Source organism: Camellia sinensis, chromosome 15, assembly GCF_055761805.1.
Source record: "Camellia sinensis isolate YWXY chromosome 15, ASM5576180v1, whole genome shotgun sequence".
Taxonomy (NCBI): Eukaryota; Viridiplantae; Streptophyta; class Magnoliopsida; order Ericales; family Theaceae; genus Camellia; species Camellia sinensis.
The window spans coordinates 77,247,610-77,262,541 of record NC_138975.1 but is presented as its reverse complement, the minus strand read 5'-3'; the positions used below and the strand labels follow the sequence as shown (position 1 = coordinate 77,262,541).

Genomic DNA, 14,932 nt, shown 5'->3' with positions numbered 1-14,932 from the left:
TGCTGATTTTGTTGCTCATTTTGATTTTGATGATGATGATGATACAAATCTGAATCAATCTTTGGTGCTTGCACTATGGGGTCTGTAAATATACATATATGCATTTAGAAATACATATCTGAATCAATCTTTTTATGATGATGATGATTAAGATTTGAATCAATTTTATTATCGAATCGATTTAATCTTCTTCGCGGGGTTTGTAAATATATATATATATATATATGCATATAGAAATACATATCTAGATCAATCATTTGATGATGATGATGATGATACAAATCTGAATCAATCTTATTATCAACGAATCAATTTAATCTTTTAAAGCCTCTTTCTTATTTTTTTCACAGGTTTTCTTCAATCTTTTGATGATGATGATACATATCTGAATCAATTTTATTATTGAATCGATTTAATCTTCTTTTTTATTTATTTAGATTTCACAAATCAAAATCCATGATAATGATACAGTTTGAAGCCTCTTTCCCATTCTGTTCACATTTTTTCTTCAATCTTTTGATGATGATGGTGATGATACAGATCTGAAACAATCTTATTATCGAATCGATTTAATCTTCTTTTTTATTTATTTAGATCTCATAAATCAAAATCCATGATGATGATATTGTTTGAAGCTTCTTTCTCATTCTATTCACATTTTTTTTTTCTTCATTATTTTTTTTTTTATAATTTTTTCCAACAAAAACGATGTCATTTTGACTAGAATTAATATCACCTTTTCATTCCATTAGTGAGACACGTGCCGGATCATCGCATTCACTCTAGAAATCACTCTGGAGGATCCTAACGCCCTAATTGTTACTGTTTGTATTCTCCCAACCCAACAACGGCTATATTCACCACCGCCGCCGCCCCCGCCCAACGGTACATTTCTCTCACAAAATTGCAACGGAGACAAATGTTCCTCTTACATCTTTCTATCCTCCTCTCTCCTCATTACGATTAAGCTCACATCCGCATGCAATTCTTCCGTCTCCTCACACTCGAATCCACTTTTTTCCGATTCCGATCAATGTATTTTTCACCCAATTCGATTTAGGGTTTTTCGACCACTCAAATTCCATCCCCAATTATCGAATCATTAGGTTTTAGAGGTTTCGCGGTTGTCTTGATCAGAATCGGAGTTAGTGTTGTGGTTTTGGTTGAATTTCTGTTACGATCGGTGACATGAAGATCGAAGAGTTGGATGAGGTTGAATCTGATGGAAGGAGTTACAATCACAGCGACGACCATGTTTCTGGAAGAATGATTGTTCGGGTCGGTGCGAAGAGAGCGCTAGTCGGAGCTGGGGCTCGGATCCTGTTCTACCCGACCCTTCTGTACAATGTTTTCCGGAACAAGATTCAAGCTGAGTTCAGATGGTGGGACCAAATTGATCAGGTTTTGGTTCTAAGTCCCTTCATATATATATGTATGTATATTTGTGTATGTTGTTGTATCTGTTTTTTGTGTTTTCTTTGGTCTTGTGTTTATATCACTTGTTGCTGTATGTTTTAATTTCTGGAGTTGTTTTTGTTTGATCTGTTTGGTTGCTGGGAAAATGGAGGACTACAAAGAAAAAGAAGGATTTTTTGTGTTGTTTTAATGGGTGGTAGTTTAGTAGCTTTTTGGAATTGTTCTTCTTGATCCATTTGGTTGTTGAGAAAATAGAATTCCTATGTATTTCGGTTACTAGAGAAAATAAAGACCTTGTATGACTGTCACTGTATGTAATAGTATCTGGAGTTTTTTTTCTTTGATTTGTTTGCTGCTGGAAAAAAAAAAAACAAAAACAAAAACAAAACAAAACAAAAAAAATTGAAAAGTGAAGTAGTTCAGTAGAGCTTTAAAATTGTTCTTCATGATTCATTTGGTTGTTGAGAAAATAGAATTCCTTTGCATTTAAGTTACTGGAGAAAATGTAGGAAAAAGATGGGATAATGGGGCCTGTTATTCTTAGAATTCTGATTATCTGAATTGGAGAAAATGAAGAGCTTCGTGAAACTTTGACCAATGCAACTACTTTACATTTCATTTTCTTGGTGTTCTTGGTGCACAGATGGAATGTGAGCTTAAATTAAAGGGATCATGATTTATTGATTTGAGTTTTTATTTCTATGTTGATTTTTAAACAGTATCTTCTGCTGGGGGCGGTTCCATTCCCTAAGGATGTTCTGCAGTTGAAGCAGCTTGGTGTTGGCGCTGTCATCACCCTTAATGAGCCTTATTGTTGGTTCCAACATCATTGTACCATGTGAGTGATGTCGTCTGCGCTGATTCGGCGGCTGGGGATTGGGAGGTCACGGCTCGGGTCCAGGGATTTCAAGAACATGTCCATTTTCGCCACAATTGACAAGGTTAGTAATTTTACATACATAATATGTGCTATATATTTAGATATATACATATTAATTGTGTCAAATTTAGTTGTTTGAATTCTCAACTTATATCTGTAGAACTTGATTCTCTTTACTATTCTTGTGTATGTTTTTTTATCACCGCAACGAAATAATTGTTGTATTTTGTGTTATATAAATTAAGTTCTACCCTCAAAGTTGTCTTTTATGGAGCTGTGTGTGACTTAATTTGATTATCCATTTTTCCCATTCTGATTTATAAAATCCAGTAAACATTTTGTTGTTGGTAAGCAATATTGATCCTGTGACAACCCTGTTAATCATTGGTTTTGAATGTTATTTAAGTGCTTTGTGTGAATTTGAATGCTTATTATGTGTTTAATATGATTTTTAGGTTCATATCTATTAACCGTAGGAATATCTGTTGTGATTTCTGTTATAATTTGAAATTGAAGGCCTTAATGACGTTAGAAACCGAAATTGGCTAGTTTATTATGAATGGTATAATTTTTAGAGCGTAACGAGAAGTTTGATTAAAATTTGATTCAGATTAAATTAATTAGATTAAATCAATTAAATTAAGCCTTGATTAATTAGTCATAAGCTCTATTTAACTAACTTGATCCCTAATTAAGGCCCTAAGCTAATCTATGAGAAATGTTAAAACCGGATTTCACTCTAGGCAAAAGTAGTTCCTTAAGAAATTTGAATTCGAGGTGTTGATGCCCCAAAATACCAAACGCCATCGGTTTGGCACAAAACTTGGCACACATGACCGCCTAAACACGAGAGACATGTGGGAGAAGACGGGGCTCTAGTCGGGCTCCCGATTTGGGAGTTAGAGCCAGATTTCACTCTAGGCAACCTAGGTCATTAAGAAATTTGAATTCGAGGTTTTGACACCTTAAAATCACCAAAAAGGGTTTGATTGGCACGAACCTGGCACACACGACCGCCTAGGAACGAGAGACTTATGGGAGAAGACGGGGCTCGAATCGGGTTCCCGGTTTGGGAGTAAGAGCCAGATTTCGGTCTAGACAATTTGGACCCTTAAGAAATTTAAATACGAGGTGTTGACGCCCCAAAATCACCAAACGGCGTCGGTTTGGCACAAAACTTGGCACACACGACTTCCTAAGCACGAGAGACTTGTGGGACTAGACGGGGCTCGAATTGGGTTCTCGGTTTGGGAGTTAGAGCCGGATTTCGGTCTAGGCAAGCTAGTTCCTTAAGAAATTTGAATTCGAGGTGTTGACGCCCCAAAATTACCAAACGGCATCGGTTTGACACGAAAGTTGACACACAAGACCGCCTAGGCACGAGAGACTTGTGGGAGAAGACGGTACTCCAATCGGGTTCCCGGTTTGGGAGTTAGAGACGGATTTCACTCTAGGCAAGCTACTTCCTTAAGAAACTTAAATTCGAGGTGCTGACGTCCCAAAATTGCCAAAAGGCGTCGGTTTCGCACGAAACTTGGCACACACGACCGCCTAGGCACGTGAAACTTGTGGGAGAAGACGGGGCTCCAATCAGGTTCCCGGTTTGGGAGTTAGAGCTAGATTTCACTATAGGCAAATTAGTTCGTTAATAAATTTGAATTTGAGGTGTTGACGCCCCGAAATCGCCAAAAGGCGTCTGTTTCGCCCGAAACCTGACGCACAAGACCGCCTAAGCACGAGAACCTTGTAGGAGATGACAGGACTCCAATTCGGTTCCCGATTTTGGAGTTCCTTATGAAAATTGAATTCGAGGTGTGGACGCCCCGAAATACCAAACGCCGTAGGTTTGGCACGAAACTTGGCACACATGACCGCCTAAACACGATAGAGTTTTGGGAGAAGACACGGCTCCAATCGGATTCCCGGTTTGTGAGTGAGTTAAAGCCGGATTTCACTCTAGGCAAAATTGGTCCCTTTAAGATATTTAAATTCGAGGTGTTGACGCCCCAAAATACCAAACGCCGTCGGTTTGGCACAAAACTGGGCACACATGACCGCCTAAAGACGAGAGACTTGTGAGAGAAGACGGGGCTCCAATCGGGTTCCCGGTTTGGGAGTAAGAGCCAGATTCCCGGTTTGGTCCCTTTAAGATATTTAAATTCGAGGTGTTGACGCCCCAAAATTGCCAAACGGCGTCGGTTTGGCAAGAAACTTGGCACACACAACTGCCTAGGCACGAGAGACTTGTGGGAGAAGAAGGGGCTCGAATTGGGTTCCCGGTTTGGGAGTTATAGCCGGATTTCGGTCTAGGCAAGCTAGTTCCTTAAGAAATTTGAATTTAAGGTGTTGACGCCCCAAAATTACCAAACGGCGTCGGCTTGACATGAAAGTTAACACACACGACCACCTAGGCATGAGAGACTTGTGGGAGAAAACGGTACTCCAATGGGGTTCCCGGTTTGGGAGTTAGAGACAGATTTCACTCTAGGCAAACTAGTTCCTTATGAAACTTGAATTCGAGGTGTTGACGCCTCGAAATTGCCAAAAGGCGTCTGTTTCGCCCGAAACCTGGCGCACATGACCGGCCTAAGCACGAGAAACTTGTAGGAGATGACAGGACTCCAATTGGGTTCCCGATTTTGGAGTTAGAGCCGGATTTCGCTCTAGGCAAAAGTAGTTCCTTATGAAAATTGAATTCCAGGTGTGGACGCCCCGAAATACCAAACGTCGTCGGTTTGGCACGAAACTTGGCACACATGACCGCCTAAACACAATAGAGTTTTGGGAGAAGACACGGCTCGAATTGGGTTCCCGGTTTGGGAGTTAAAGCCAGATTTCACTCTTGGCAAAAGTAGTTCCTTAAGAAATTTGAATTCGAGGTGTTGACGCCCCAAAATCGCCAAAAGGCGTCTGTTTCGCCCGAAACCTAGCGTACAAGGCCGCCTAAGCACGAGAAACTTGTAGGAGATGACAGGACTCCAATTGGGTTCCTGATTTTGGAGTTAGAGCCGGATTTCGCTCTAGGCAAAAATAGTTCCTTATGAAAATTGAATTCGAGGTGTGGACGCCCCGAAATACCAAACGTCGTCGGTTTGGCACGAAACTTGGCACACATGACCGCCTAAACACAATAGAGTTTTGGGAGAAGACACGGCTCGAATTGGGTTCCCGGTTTGGGAGTTAAAGCCGGATTTCATTCTAGGAAAACTAGTTCCTTAAGAAACTTAAATTCGAGGTTTTGACGCCCTAAAATCGCCAAAAGGCGTCGGTTTCGCACGAAACCTGCCACACACTACCGCCTAGGCACGAGAAACTTGTGGGAGAAGACAGGACTCCAATCGGGTTTCCTGTTTGGGAGTTACAGCCGGATTTCACTTTAGGCAAACTAGTTCCTTAAGAAACTTGAATTCGAGGTGTTGACGCCCCATAATCGCCAAGGAATTGGGGTCACTGCTGTGGCAAAAGCACAGCAGTGACTTTTGTGCTTCATTTTGTGATGCATTATGGGATTATTTTTATGATCTGAACCGTCATTTTGTAGGGTTTGTTGAGTACTTCAAGCCTACCAAAAATCATATTAATCGGATATCAGTAACGATATGATCGAATTGCATATTTTTATACTATTTTTCAAAAGAAAAACTTCTTGTTTGTTTTTTTGGTTATCAATCATATAGTTGTTGATATCCGATTAATATGATTTTTGGTAGGCTTGAAGTACTCAACAAATCTTACAAAATGAACGGTTCAGATCATAAAAATAAGCCCATAATACATCACAAAATGACGCACAACAGTCACTGCTGTGCATTTGCCACAGCAGTGACCCCAAGTCCTAATCGCCAAAAGGCGTTGGTTTCGCACGGAACTTGGCACACACGACCGCCTAGGCACGAGAAACTTGTGGGAGAAGACAGAACTCCAATTAGGTTTCCGGTTTGGGAGTTATAGCCGGATTTCGGTCTAGGCAAGCTAGTTCCTTAAGAAATTTGAATTTAAGGTGTTGACGCCCCAAAATTACCAAACGGCGTCGGCTTGACACGAAACTTAACACACACGACCACCTAGGCACGAGAGACTTGTGGGAGAAAACGGTACTCCAATGGGGTTCCCGGTTTGGGAGTTAGAGACAGATTTCACTCTAGGAAAACTAGTTCCTTAAGAAACTTGAATTCGAGGTGTTGACGCCTCGAAATTGCCAAAAAGCGTCTGTTTCGCCCGAAACTTGGCGCACAAGACCGCGTAAGCACGAGAAACTTTTAGGAGATGACAGGACTCCAATTGGGTTCCCGATTTTGGAGTTAGAGCCGGATTTCGCTCTAGGCAAAAGTAGTTCCTTATGAAAATTGAATTCCAGGTGTGGACGCCCCGAAATACCAAACGTCGTCAGTTTGGCACGAAACTTGGCACACATGACCGCCTAAACACAATAGAGTTTTGGGAGAAGACACGGCTCGAATTGGGTTCCCGGTTTGGGAGTTAAAGCCGGATTTCACTCTTGGCAAAAGTAGTTCCTTAAGAAATTTGAATTCGAGGTGTTGACGCCCCAAAATCGCCAAAAGGCGTCTGTTTCGCCCGAAACCTGGCGTACAAGGCCGCCTAAGCACGAGAAACTTGTAGGAGATGACAGGACTCCAATTGGGTTCCCGATTTTGGAGTTAGAGCCGGATTTCGCTCTAGGCAAAAGTAGTTCCTTATGAAAATTGAATTCGAGGTGTGGACGCCCCGAAATACCAAACGTCGTCGGTTTGGCACGAAACTTGGCACACATGACCGCCTAAACACAATAGAGTTTTGGGAGAAGACACAGCTCGAATTGGGTTCCCGGTTTGGGAGTTAAAGCCGGATTTCACTCTAGGAAAACTAGTTCCTTAAGAAACTTGAATTCGAGGTTTTGACGCCCTAAAATCGCCAAAAGGCGTCGGTTTCGCACGAAACCTGCCACACACTACCGCCTAGGCACGAGAAACTTGTGGGAGAAGACAGGACTCCAATCGGGTTTTCCTGTTTGGGAGTTACAGCCGGATTTCACTTTAGGCAAACTAGTTCCTTAAGAAACTTGAATTCGAGGTGTTGACGCCCCATAATCGCCAAGGAATTGGGGTCACTGCTGTGGCAAAGGCACAGCAGTGACTTTTGTGCTTCATTTTGTGATGCATTATGGGATTATTTTTATGATCTGAACCGTTCATTTTGTAGGGTTTGTTGAGTACTTCAAGCCTACCAAAAATCATATTAATCGGATACCAGTAACTATATGATCGAATTGCATATTTTTATACTATTTTTCAAAAGAAAAACTTCTTGTTTGTTTTTTTGGTTATCAATCATATAGTTGTTGATATCCGATTGATATGATTTTTGGTAGGCTTGAAGTACTCAACAAATCTTACAAAATGAACGGTTCAGATCATAAAAATAAGCCCATAATACATCACAAAATGAAGCACAACAGTCACTGCCGTGCATTTGCCACAGCAGTGACCCCAAGTCCTAATCGCCAAAAGGCGTCGGTTTCGCACGGAACTTGGCACACACGACCGCCTAGGCACGAGAAACTTGTGGGAGAAGACAGAACTCCAATTAGGTTTCCGGTTTGGGAGTTATAGCCGGATTTCGGTCTAGGCAAGCTAGTTCCTTAAGAAATTTGAATTTAAGGTGTTGACGCCCCAAAATTACCAAACGGCGTCGGCTTGACACGAAACTTAACACACACGACCACCTAGGCACGAGAGACTTGTGGGAGAAAACGGTACTCCAATTGGGTTCCCGGTTTGGGAGTTAGAGACAGATTTCACTCTAGGAAAACTAGTTCCTTAAGAAACTTGAATTCGAGGTGTTGACGCCTCGAAATTGCCAAAAAGCGTCTGTTTCGCCCGAAACTTGGCGCACAAGACCGCGTAAGCACGAGAAACTTGTAGGAGATGACAGGACTCCAATTGGGTTCCCGATTTTGGAGTTAGAGCCGGATTTCGCTCTAGGCAAAAGTAGTTCCTTATGAAAATTGAATTCCAGGTGTGGACGCCCCGAAATACCAAACGTCGTCGGTTTGGCACGAAATTTGGCACACATGACCGCCTAAACACAATAGAGTTTTGGGAGAAGACACGGCTCGAATTGGGTTCCCGGTTTGGGAGTTAAAGCCGGATTTCACTCTTGGCAAAAGTAGTTCCTTAAGAAATTTGAATTCGAGGTGTTGACGCCCCAAAATCGCCAAAAGGCGTCTGTTTCGCCCGAAACCTGGCGTACAAGGCCGCCTAAGCACGAGAAACTTGTAGGAGATGACAGGACTCCAATTGGGTTCCCGATTTTGGAGTTAGAGCCGGATTTCGCTCTAGGCAAAAGTAGTTCCTTATGAAAATTGAATTCGAGGTGTGGACGCCCCGAAATACCAAACGTCGTCGGTTTGGCACGAAACTTGGCACACATGACCGCCTATACACAATAGAGTTTTGGGAGAAGACACGGCTCGAATTGGGTTCCCGGTTTGGGAGTTAAAGCCGGATTTCACTCTAGGAAAACTAGTTCCTTAAGAAACTTGAATTCGAGATTTTGACGCCCTAAAATCGCCAAAAGGCGTCGGTTTTGCACGAAACCTGCCACACATTACCGCCTAGGCACGAGAAACTTGTGGGAGAAGACAGGACTCCAATCGGGTTTCCTGTTTGGGAGTTACAGCCGGATTTCACTTTAGGCAAACTAGTTCCTTAAGAAACTTGAATTCGAGGTGTTGACGCCCCATAATCGCCAAGGAATTGGGGTCACTTTGTGCTTCATTTTGTGATGCATTATGGGATTATTTTTATGATCTGAACCGTTCATTTTGTAGGGTTTGTTGAGTACTTCAAGCCTACCAAAAATCATATTAATCGGATACCAGTAACTATATGATCGAATTGCATATTTTTATACTATTTTTCAAAAGAAAAACTTCTTGTTTGTTTTTTTGGTTATCAATCATATAGTTGTTGATATCCGATTAATATGATTTTTGGTAGGCTTGAATTACTCAACAAATCTTACAAAATGAACGGTTCAGATCATAAAAATAAGCGCATAATACATCACAAAATGAAGCACAACAGTCACTGCTGTGCATTTGCCACAGCAGTGACCCCAAGTCCTAATCGCCAAAAGGCGTCGGTTTCGCACGGAACTTGGCACACACGACCGCCTAGGCACGAGAAACTTGTGGGAGAAGACAGAACTCCAATTAGATTTACGGTTTGGGAGTTAGTGCCAGATTTCACTCTAGGCAAAAACAGTTCCTTAAGAAATTTGAATTCGAGGTGTTGACGCCCCAAAATACCAAACGTCGTCGGTTTGGCACAAAACTTGGCACACATGACCGCCTAAACACGAGAGACTTGTGGGAGACGACGGGCCTCCAATCGGGTTACCAGTTTGGGAGTTAGAGCCAGATTTCACTCTAGGCAACCTAGTTCGTTAAGAAATTTGAATTCAAGGTTTTGACACCTTAAAATCCCCATACGGGTTTCGATTGGCACGAAACCTGGCACACACGACCGCTTAGGCATGAGAGACTTGTGGGAGAAGACGGGGCTCGAATCGGGTTCCCCGTTTGGGAGTTGGAGCCAGATTTCACTCTAGGCAACCTAGTTCGTTAAGAAATTTGAATTCGAGGCTTTGATACCTTAAAATCACCAAACGGGGTTCGATTGGCACGAAACCTGGCACACACGACCGCCTAGGCACGAGAGACTTCTGGGAGAAGACGGTACTCCAATCGGGTTTTTGGTTTGGGAGTCAGAGCCGGATTTCACTCTAGGAAAACTAGTTCCTTAAGAAACTTGAATTCGTGGTTTTGACGCCCCAAAATCGCTAAAACGTGTCGGTTTGGCACGAAACTTGGCACACATGAACGCCTAAACACGATAGAGTTGTGGGAGAAGACACGGCTCCAATCGGGTTCCCGATTTGGGAGTTAGAGCCGGATTTCTCTTTAGGCAAACTAGTTCTTTAAGAAACTTGAATTCGAGGTGTAGACGCCCCAAAATCGCCAAAAGGCGTCAGTTTCGCACGAAACTTGGCACACACGACCGCCTAAGCACGAGAAACTTGTGGGAGAAGAGTCGGATTTCACTCTAGGCAAAAGTAGTTCCTTAAGAAATTTGAATTCGAGTTGTTGACGCCCCAAAATACCAAACGCCGTCGGTTTGGCACAAAACTTGGCACACATGACCGCCTAAACACGAGAGACTTGTGGGAGAAGACGGGGCTCTAGTCGGGCTCCCGATTTGGGAGTTAGAGCCAGATTTCACTCTAGGCAACCTAGGTCATTAAGAAATTTGAATTCGAGGTTTTGACACCTTAAAATCACCAAACAGGGTTCGATTGGCACGAACCTGGCACACATGACCGCCTAGGAACGAGAGACTTATGGAAGAAGACGGGGCTCGAATCGGGTTCCCGGTTTGGGAGTAAGAGCCAGATTTCGGTCTAGACATTTTGGTCCCTTAAGAAATTTAAATACGAGGTGTTGTCGCCCCAAAATCGCCAAACGGCATCGGTTTGGCACGAAACTTGGCACACACGACTTCCTAAGCACGAGAGACTTGTGGGACTAGACGGGGCTCGAATTGGGTTCTCGGTTTGGGAGTTAGAGCCGGATTTCGGTCTAGGCAAGTTAGTTCCTTAAGAAATTTGAATTCGAGGTGTTGACGCCCCAAAATTACCAAACGGCGTCGGTTTGACACGAAAGTTGACACACAAGACTGCCTAGGCACGAGAGACTTGTGGGAGAAGACGGGTACTCCAATCGGGTTCCCGGTTTGGGAGTTAGAGACGGATTTCACTCTAGGCAAGCTACTTCCTTAAGAAACTTAAATTCGAGGTGTTGACGTCCCAAAATCGCCAAAAGGCGTCGGTTTCGCACGAAACTTGGCACACACGACCGCCTAGGCACGTGAAACTTGTGGGAGAAGACGGGGCTCCAATCAGGTTCCCGGTTTAGGAGTTAGAGCTAGATTTCACTATAGGCAAATTAGTTCGTTAATAAATTTGAATTCGAGGTGTTGACGCCCCGAAATCGCCAAAAGGCGTCTGTTTCGCCCGAAACCTGGCGCACAAGACCGCCTAAGCACGAGAAACTTGTAGGAGATGACAGGACTCCAATTCGGTTCCCGATTTTGGAGTTCCTTATGAAAATTGAATTCGAGGTGTGGACGCCCCGAAATACCAAACGCCGTGGGTTTGGCACGAAACTTGGCACACATGACCGCCTAAACACGATAGAGTTTTGGGAGAAGACACGGCTCCAATCGGGTTCCCGGTTTGTGAGTGAGTTAAAGCCGGATTTCACTCTAGGCAAAAGTAGTTCCTTAAGAAATTTGAATTCGAGGTGTTGACGCCCCAAAATACCAAACGGCGTCGATTTGGCACAAAACTGGGCACACATGACCGCCTAAAGACGAGAGACTTGTGGGAGAAGACGGGGCTCCAATCGGGTTCCCGGTTTGGGAGTAAGAGCCAGATTTCGGTCTAGACAATTTGGTCCCTTAAGATATTTAAATTCGAGGTGTTGACGCCCCAAAATTGCCAAACGGCGTCGGTTTGGCAAGAAACTTGGCACACACAACTGCCTAGGCACGAGAGACTTGTAGGAGAGGACGGGGCTCGAATCGGGTTCCCGGTTTGGGAGTTATAGCCGGATTTCGGTCTAGGCAAGCTAGTTCCTTAAGAAATTTGAATTTAAGGTGTTGACGCCCCAAAATTACCAAACGGCGTCGGCTTGACACGAAACTTAACACACACGACCACCTAGGCACGAGAGACTTGTGGGAGAAAACGGTACTCCAATGGGGTTCCCGGTTTGGGAGTTAGAGACGGATTTCACTCTAGGAAAACTAGTTCCTTAAGAAACTTGAATTCGTGGTTTTGACGCCCCAAAATCGCTAAAACGCGTCGGTTTGGCACGAAATTTGGCACACATGAACGCCTAAACACGATAGAGTTGTGGGAGAAGACACGGCTCCAATCGGGTTCCCGATTTGGGAGTTAGAGCCGGATTTCTCTTTAGGCAAACTAGTTCCTTAAGAAACTTGAATTCGAGGTGTAGACCAAACGGCGTCGGTTTGACACGAAAGTTGACACACAAGACCGCCTAGGCACGAGAGACTTGTGGGAGAAGACGGTACTCCAATCGGGTTCCCGGTTTGGGAGTTAGAGACGGATTTCACTCTAGGAAAGCTACTTCCTTAAGAAACTTAAATTCGAGGTGTTGACGTCCCAAAATCGCCAAAAGGCGTCGGTTTCGCCCGAAACGTGGCACACACGACCGCCTAGGCACGTGAAACTTATGGGAGAAGACGGGGCTCCAATCAGGTTCCCGGTTTGGGAGTTAGAGCTAGATTTCACTATAGGCAAATTAGTTCGTTAATAAATTTGAATTCGAGGTGTTGACGCCCCGAAATCGCCAAAAGGCGTCTGTTTCGCCCGAAACCTGGCGCACAAGACCGCCTAAGCACGAGAAACTTGTAGGAGATGACAGGACTCCAATTCGGTTCTCGATTTTGGAGTTCCTTATGAAAATTGAATTCGAGGTGTGGACGCCCCGAAATACCAAACGCCGTGGGTTTGGCACGAAACTTGGCACACATGACCGCCTAAACACGATAGAGTGTTGGGAGAAGACACGGCTCCAATCGGGTTCCCGGTTTGTGAGTTAAAGCCGGATTTCACTCTAGGCAAAAGTAGTTCCTCAAGAAATTTGAATTCGAGGTGTTGACGCCCCAAAATACCAAACGCCGTCGGTTTGGCACAAAACTGGGCACACATGACCGCCTAAAGACGAGAGACTTGTGGGAGAAGACGGGGCTCGAATCGGGTTCCCGGTTTGGGAGTAAGAGCCCGATTTCGGTCTAGACAATTTGGTCCCTTAAGATATTTAAATTCGAGGTGTTGACGCCCCAAAATTGCCAAACGGCGTCGGTTTGGCAAGAAACTTGGCACACACAACTGCCTAGGCACGAGAGACTTGTAGGAGAGGACGGGGCTCGAATCCGGTTCCCGGTTTGGGAGTTATAGCCGGATTTCGGTCTAGGCAAGCTAGTTCCTTAAGAAATTTGAATTTAAGGTGTTGACGCCCCAAAATTACCAAACGGCGTCGGCTTGACACGAAACTTAACACACACGACCACCTAGGCACGAGAGACTTGTGGGAGAAAACGGTACTCCAATGGGGTTCCCGGTTTGGGAGTTAGAGACGGATTTCACTCTAGGCAAACTAGTTCCTTAAGAAACTTGAATTCGAGGTGTTGACGCCCCGAAATTGCCAAAAGGCGTCTGTTTCGCCCGAAACCTGGCGCACAAGACCGCCTAAGCACGAGAAACTTGTAGGAGATGACAGGACTCCAATTGGGTTCCCGATTTTGGAGTTAGAGCCGGATTTCGCTCTAGGCAAAAGTAGTTCCTTATGAAAAATGAATTCGAGGTGTGGACGCCCCGAAATACCAAACGTCGTCGGTTTGGCACGAAACTTGGCACACATGACCGCCTAAACACAATAGAGGTTTGGGAGAAGACACGGCTCGAATTGGGTTCCCGGTTTGGGAGTTAAAGCCGGATTTCACTCTTGGCAAAAGTAGTTCCTTAAGAAATTTGAATTCGAGGTGTTGACGCCCCAAAATACCAAACGCCGTCGGTTTGGCACAAAACTGGGCACACATGACCGCCTAAAGACGAGAGACTTGTGGGAGAAGACGGGGCTCCAATCGGGTTCCCGGTTTGGGAGTTGGAGCCAGATTTCACTCTAGGCAACCTAGTTCGTTAAGAAATTTGAATTCGAGGTTTTGACACCTTAAAATCACCAAACGGGGTTCGATTGGCACGAAACCTGGCACACACGACCGCCTAAGCACGAGAGACTTGTGGGAGAAGACGGGGCTCGAATCGGGTTCCCGGTTTGGGAGTAAGAGCCAGATTTCGGTCTATACAATTTTGTCCCTTAAGATATTTAAATTCGAGGTGTTGACGCCCCAAAATTGCCAAACGGCGTCGGTTTGGCAAGAAACTTGGCACACACAACTGCTTAGGCACGAGAGACTTGTGGGAGAAGACGGGGCTCGAATCGGGTTCCCGGTTTGGGAGTTAGAGCCGGATTTCGGTCTAGGCAAGCTAGTTCCTTAAGAAATTTGAATTCAAGGTGTTGACGCCCCAAAATTACCAAACGGCGTCGGCTTGACACGAAACTTAACACACACGACCACCTAGGCACAAGAGACTTGTGGGAGAAAACGGTACTCCAATCGGGTTCTCGGTTTGGGAGTTAGAGACGGATTTCACTCTAGGCAAACTAATTTCTTGAGAAACTTGAATTCGAGGTGTTGACGCCCCAAAATCGCCAAAAGGCGTCAGTTTCATACGAAACTTGGCACACACGACCGCCTAGGCACGTGAAACTTGTGGGAGAAGACAGGACTCCAATTGGGTTCCCGGTTTGGGAGTTAGAGCCGGATTTCACTCTAGGCAAAAGTAGTTCCTTATAAAATTTGAATTCGAGGTGTTGACACCCCAAAATCGCCAAACGGGGTTCGATTAGCACGAAACTTGGCTCACACGACCGCCTAGGCACGAGAGACTTGTGGGAGAAGACGGGGCTCGAATCGGGTTCCCGGT

The 14,932-nt window shown here is 44.5% G+C and overlaps 2 pseudogenes across 1 annotated transcript in view; both read left to right on the top strand.

The window, feature by feature from the left end:
* The first annotated feature begins 1,188 nt into the window (after positions 1 to 1,188).
* On the top strand, positions 1,189 to 2,258 carry LOC145813074 (phosphatidylglycerophosphate phosphatase PTPMT2 pseudogene; annotated as a pseudogene).
* The window catches only part of LOC145813881 (calcium-transporting ATPase 3, endoplasmic reticulum-type-like), a 141,512-nt pseudogene continuing 128,718 nt past the window's right edge, over positions 2,139 to 14,932 (top strand). The window contains exon 1 of the transcript XR_014357280.1: positions 2,139 to 2,357. The product of XR_014357280.1 is annotated as a calcium-transporting ATPase 3, endoplasmic reticulum-type-like (transcript). The remainder of the gene's footprint in view (positions 2,358 to 14,932) is intronic.